At 34.5% G+C, this 6,704-nt stretch overlaps 1 protein-coding gene across 1 annotated transcript in view; it reads left to right on the top strand.

The window, feature by feature from the left end:
- The window catches only part of ari-2 (E3 ubiquitin-protein ligase ari-2), a 119,667-nt gene that overhangs the window by 16,241 nt on the left and 96,722 nt on the right, over positions 1-6,704 (top strand). The gene's annotated exons all lie outside the window — the stretch shown is intronic.

The raw sequence follows: 6,704 nt of genomic DNA on the forward strand, positions 1-6,704 counted from the left end.
TTTTACACATTTATCGTTATTCCTCATACACTTGATATCTAGCTTAAAACAATCTCAATCGAGGGGGTAAGTGCTGTATTGTAATTGTTCAGTGGTTACTTTCCTCTTGGTAAGGGTAGAAGCTATGGTAAGGAGCTCTTCTATAGTTAATTCTTTTTAGTGAGGCATATTTGCACCGACTCGCGGGGGTGCCATTTTAGCTCGGAAAAGTGTCCTGATCGCTGATTGGTTGGACGAGATAATTCTAACCAATCATAGCAGGAAACTTGAGTCAGCGCAAATACGCCTCATTAAAAAAATTGAGTATAGGAGACACTCCCAAATCAAACCATTGTTTTTCAGTCTTGGGTGGTGCCATAACCTGTGTACCATGGTCTTCCACTGTCTTAGGGTAGAGCTCTTTTATTTGAGGGTACACCATTCTAAGTTTCCTTTCCTCACTGGGCTATTTTCCCTGTTGGGAGCATTGGCCTTATAGCATCCTGCTTCCCCGACTAGGGTTGTAGCTTAATTAGTAATGATAATAATAGATTTTTGGTTATAGAGCCCAGTGCTACATTTAGGGTAAAGCCCACCCAGTATCCTGATGCAACTGGAGGTAAACGCAGTACTTGATCTATCTTAGCTTACTTGCTAAGCTAAAACCCTAGTTGGAAAAGCAGAATGCTATAAGCCCAGGGGCTCCAACAGGGAAATAGCCCAGCGAGGAAAGAAAACAAGGAAAAAAAGAATATTTCATGAACAGTAACATTAAAATAAATATCGCCTATGTAAACTATAAAAACTAACAAAACCAGAGGAAGAGAAATAGGATAGAATAGAGTGCCCAAGTGTACCCTCAAGCAAGATGGCTCTAACCTAAGACAGTGGAATACCAGGGGCAGAGGTTATGGCACTACCTAAGACTAGAGAATAATGGTTTAATTTTAGAGTGTTCTTCTCATAGAAGAGCTGCTTACCATAGCTTAAGAGTCTCTTCTACCCTTACCAAGAGGAAAGTGGCCACTGAACAATTAAAGTGCAGTAACCACTTGGATGAAGAAGAATAGTTTGTTAATCTTAGTGTTGTCAGTTGTATGAGGACAGAGGAGAATATGTAAAGAATAGGCCAGGCTATTTGGTGTGTGTGTGTGTAAGCAAAGGAAAGATGAACCGTAACCAGAGAGAAGGATCCAATGTGAGAAAAAAAGTAGCAGGAATTACTGGGATTGGATTTGATTTCTGTATTTGGGTTACTGTATATACTCCGGTGCTACAGACTTTGAGGCCATTAAGCAGCCAAGCGCTGCGTTGAAGAAATGAGAAAACGAGTGGAAAAGTATTGAATTAAAAGCTCAAAATAGAGATTGATTGATTGATTGAAAGTTTTCTGGCATTCTGACATCTAAGGTCATTGACGCCGATAGCATTTATTATACTGTATATGAAAAATAAAAGAGAATTCAATTAAAACCATAAAAGTTAAGATGCCATTATAATAGTTAAATAGTTTTCAGAAGACCTGCTTCTGAAATAAATCTAAAAATGCCACTCGCATAGTAGGACACATCATGTCCAAGAATCTTGGCAAGGATGAGCCTGCCATCCTCACCTTGAGCCTCAAACAGATATCTATATCTTAAGTTATTATAATTAGGGCATTCGTTCAACAAATGCCTAACTCTTAAAGATACTAAACAGTCCTTGCAATACGGTTGGTGTTGGCCCTTCAGCAGAAACTCGTGTGTCAAACGAGTGTGACCAATACAGAGATGACAAAGAGTCGTCTACCATTTTCAGGGTATCATGTTATACCTCCAAGGTGTTATTATATTTGTTACTTCCCTCATTTTAATGCCATCTAGACTATCCCAGTGCTGTTGACGACTGGCGAGATCTAACCAAGGCCCTTGGTGTTAATAGGCGTAGATAATGATGATGATGAAGAAAGAAAGCGAGTACAAAGGTAAAGCAGGATATAAAGTGCTGCTAGGGACCAAACCAACACTGCACAGACCCGGAAGTAATGCCTGCTGATGGCACTACCACTGTAAGGGGCCAAATGCATGCTGCTAAGACACCATGGTTTACTTTGAGCACTTGCAGGTATGTTACAAACTACTTACGTAACCAAGATTGACTATAAAATGTATTGTAAGACTTGGGATGATAGCTATTGCCAGGGATGCCCTTTGACATCTTAAGATAAAGCTGCAGTTTGAAATTAGGTCACATGGTAATGTAGGGCCAAATAAGCCCAAAGTGAAAGTGGTGGATAATTACCCGAGCAAAACTATATAGATTTGTACTGTAAGTTAGAAAGGTTAAAAAGTGGATGCAGCTATCCAAAGTGACACTGCAAAAACCATTCAGTATAGTAGCACTTACAGTACACCCTATGGAGATGAAAGTCCTTGTTCACAAGGCTTAATTTTTACATTTAATGAGAACGCCTTAGTCTTCATGCAATTAAGAGTACAAGAGCCACGTGCATAAAATTTTGGCTGATGCCCATATCTATAAATAGAACGTTTTAAGTCTGGAAAATACTGCAATATGAAGTATAAGTTATACAGCTGTTGGAAAGCAAGATAAAAGAAAATAAGAGGGAGCAGAGGTATATATATATCACAATGAGGAAAAAGCTTGTCTTCTATAAAATGTCCGTTTAATGTTGTTGGTAAATCTCTAAAATAAGATCAAATATAAATTGCAGCTCAATTTTGGTAAAAAATAGGACTTTTAGCTACAGTAAATCTTGAATGTTTGAGTACAGGCTAAACAACAAGGTTGGCTACTCAGGAAGTTCGGTAAATCAAAGGGTTTAATCCATGGGTATTCTTATATGTACAGTTCAGTACAATACAACATAGAAAGGAGAAATAGGGCCAGGGACTATAAAGGCCGCTCATGAATGGCAGAGGTAAGGGACAGTCACAATGTACTAGAAACTGACCATATATCCATATAGTCAGCACCCAAGACCCCCTCTCCACCCAAGCTAGGACCAAGGAGGGATGCAAGTAACCCTTTAGGCTCCCCTAAAGCCCCATCCTCAGCTCACAGGGATGGCGAGGTTGCAGATTATACCTCCTGTTTATCAGAGCACCAGGCAGGGAAATTTCGATATCAGGGGTCAAACTTATATGGCCATCATTAATTTGTACCAAGGCAGGAAGTCTATTGTGGTAATCTGTAGAATCAAATAACCTTTCAATTTTTTTTTCAAAAAATTAAATAAAAATGCCATCAAAACATTGTAAAATATTAAATGAAGTTTATAACACAATCATAAACATTACATTGGTTGTTATAAAAATGTACCTGTTAATCGTACAACATCCCCAAATGTAAAACTTTGCAGGATAATAACACAATAAATTATGTATATCAATGTTTACTAAAGTATAAAAGAATATAAGTTTATACAGAATGTATCATATGTAATGGTACAAAGATTCTATTATTGCTTTTTACTGACCCTCACACTGCATTAGCACACATTTTTACACTCGAGTGTACAAGAGTACATTCAATATTCACTGTCCTAAATCATTTGGCTATTGTTTACAGTTGTACTTTAAAATTCTTTCCTCCAATCAAGGCACTCAAATACACCAGCTGCTACATTTACTAAGTAATGCATGAGAAAAAAAAGTGAGAACACACTACTCAATATTATACAAATCATCACAAGTACAGTTGAATAGTTTAGTATATTCTTTTGATACGTTTCTCCCCTGTGAGGAAGGACATCACGTGTAAATTCACCACAAATAAATTGTAATAGAAAATTCCCAATCCATTTGCATCGTTATAAAATCTACTTTGGATGCTTTAAAGGCACTTTTTAAAAAAAATTTGAAAAGGTTTGGCACCCTAATAAGGCACTTCATTATTTTTGTACAAATTTTTCTATTTTTTTTGTTGCAGACATTTAAAACATTTCAGTTTTGACAAACACATTCAAAATTTCCATCGGAAAGATGCTAAGGGTAAGAGGAGGGACTAAAAAGATACAAATTATAAAGGAATGTGGACCACAATCAATCAACTGACTTAGGTTATGTTTCCTGGCAAGTTATAGAAAATTAGGAAAAATTATTCATAGTTATTCATCAAGTTACGAATTTGGCCTCGAATAAAATTACAATTCATACGAAGGCCTACTTTACATATTACAATACAGAAAATATCCCTCAGAAAAGTACGATGGACAAATTATCTTAATATTTGTAAAAATAGATTAAATAAAAAGAATCGGTGAAAAACAAATAATTATTCATAATGCAAAGAAAAAGGACTAACAAATTTTCCTTAAGTGAAAAAAAAAGAAGCTGTGAAGAAACAAGTAATTGTTCATGATGCAAAGAAAAAAGACTAACCAATTTTCCTTAAGTGAAAAAAAAAAGAATCAGTTGTTTATGATGCAAATAAAAAGGATGAACATCAATTTTCCTTCAGTGAAAAAAAAAAGAATTGGTTGTTTATGATGCAAATAAAAAGGACAAACATCAATTTTCCTTCAGTGAAAAAAAAAAGAATTGGTTGTTTATGATGCAAATAAAAAGGACAAACATCAATTTTCCTTTAGTGAAAAAAAAAAAGAATTGGTTGTTTATGATGCAAATAAAAAGGACAAACATCAATTTTCCTTCAATGTAAATAAAATGTGAACTCAACATCAGTAAAGATGGGTGCTGTTTTTAGAAGTCTTAACATCTTTTATATACGAGAATACCTTACTTCAATGAACCCAAAGGCTAACGACATAGTGAATCAAGCTTGGCATTAACTGGACCACAAGAAATACCACAGGTCCCACTTTCTCTTATTTGTAGAGCATCCATTTTATAACTTCAAAGTTACTGATGACCATATTGCTCATTAATTGAACTATACTTTCTTTCAAACTGTTAATGTTATGAACTATATGTAATGTCTAAGACAGTACATCCTTCATATGGGTTAAATGCCCACCTTAATTCTGGAAATAAAGTATTTTTCTTCCAATAAAAATAATTTTCTAGTTATGAAAGCATTCTTAATTATTCATTAATTGTTTCAGCAATACAGTACAGTAATGTATTCTAGGATCAAATTTTTTTAGCTTTATGTTACAGTATTCTCGCATAACTTTGACATAAATACAGAATACAGCACATGCACAAAATTTAAATATTCTGTAATGAAATTAAAAATCACAACCCAAGTTACTATTGAAAAATAATTTATGTACTGTGCATGATTATGCACTTCTGAAATAATAATTTTAATGGAACTCTTATATTCATCTATGGTAGTATTTTATGCATATCAAAGTTTAAAATACAATAAGTATATGCACTATAGTAAACTATTGTAGAGGGCTAGACATTTTCTACTAGCAATGTATGTTAACAGTCAATATTTACATTGCCGATCAAACGTATGAAGTGTTCAATACGTCTTTGAATTTACAGAGCACTTTAGTAGACGATACGTTCAATGATTTTGATTTCACACTAGCCTAGTCAAGAGCTTATGCAATATCCAATTATATCTAAAAATTCTAAATTATGAAATGGTTCCATTTGTAACTCATACTGTATTGTATAATCGTTTTCTCACTAAATACCTACTCCTTACTGTACTTGAGGAGGAAAGAGAAACCTGATCCTGAATACAGTTAATGAAAGAATCATAAAAAGAGACTTTTTTAATACTTTATCTACTCTCCAAAATATGACGAGCTGGTATACATTTTAACCCTTTTACCCCCAAAGGACGTACTGGTACGTTTCACAAAACCCATCCCTTTACCCCCATGGATGTACCGGTACGTCCTTGCAAAAAAATGCTATACAAATTTTTTTTTTTTTTCTTCATATTTTTGATAATTTTTTGAAAAAATTTAGGCATTTTCCAAGAGAATGAGACCAAGCTGACTTCTCCATGACAAAAATTAAGGCTTTTAGAGCAATTTAAAAAAAAATATACTGCAAAATGTGCTGGGAAAAAAATAACCCCCTGGGGGTTAAGGGTTGGAAATTTCCAATTAGCCTGGGGGTAAAAGGGTTAATACTTTACCTACTCATCCAAAATATTCAACTATGGTAGTATTTTATGCATATCAAAGTTTAAAATACAATAAGTATATGCACTATAGTAAACTATTGTAGAGGGCTAGATATTTTCTACTAGCACTGTATTTTAAGTCAATATTTACATTGCTGATCAAACGTATCGTGTTCAATACGCCTTTGAATTTACAGAGCACTTTAGTAGACGATACGTTCAATGACTTTGATTTCACACTAGCCTAGTAAAGAGCTTATGCAATATCCAATTATATCTAGAAATTCTAAATTATGAAATGGTTCCATTTGTAACTCGTACTGTATTGTATAATCGTTTTCTCACTAAATACCTACTCCTTACTGTACTTGAGGAGGAAAGAGAATGCTGATCCTGAATACAGTTAATGAAAGAATCATAAAAAAAAAAAAAAAAGACACTTTAATACTTTACCTACTCATCCCAAATATGACGAGCCGGTATACATTTTAACCCTTTTACCCCCAAAGGACGTACTGGTACGTTTCACAAAACCCATCCCTTTACCCCCATGGACGTACCGGTACATCCTTGCAAAAAAAAATGCTATAAAATTTGTTTTCATATTTTTGATAATTTTTTTGAGAAAATTCAGGCATTTTCCAAGAGAATGAGACCAAGCTGACCTC

The sequence above is a fragment of the Palaemon carinicauda genome, chromosome 14 (assembly GCF_036898095.1).
Source record: "Palaemon carinicauda isolate YSFRI2023 chromosome 14, ASM3689809v2, whole genome shotgun sequence".
In the NCBI taxonomy this organism is placed as follows: domain Eukaryota; kingdom Metazoa; phylum Arthropoda; class Malacostraca; order Decapoda; family Palaemonidae; genus Palaemon; species Palaemon carinicauda.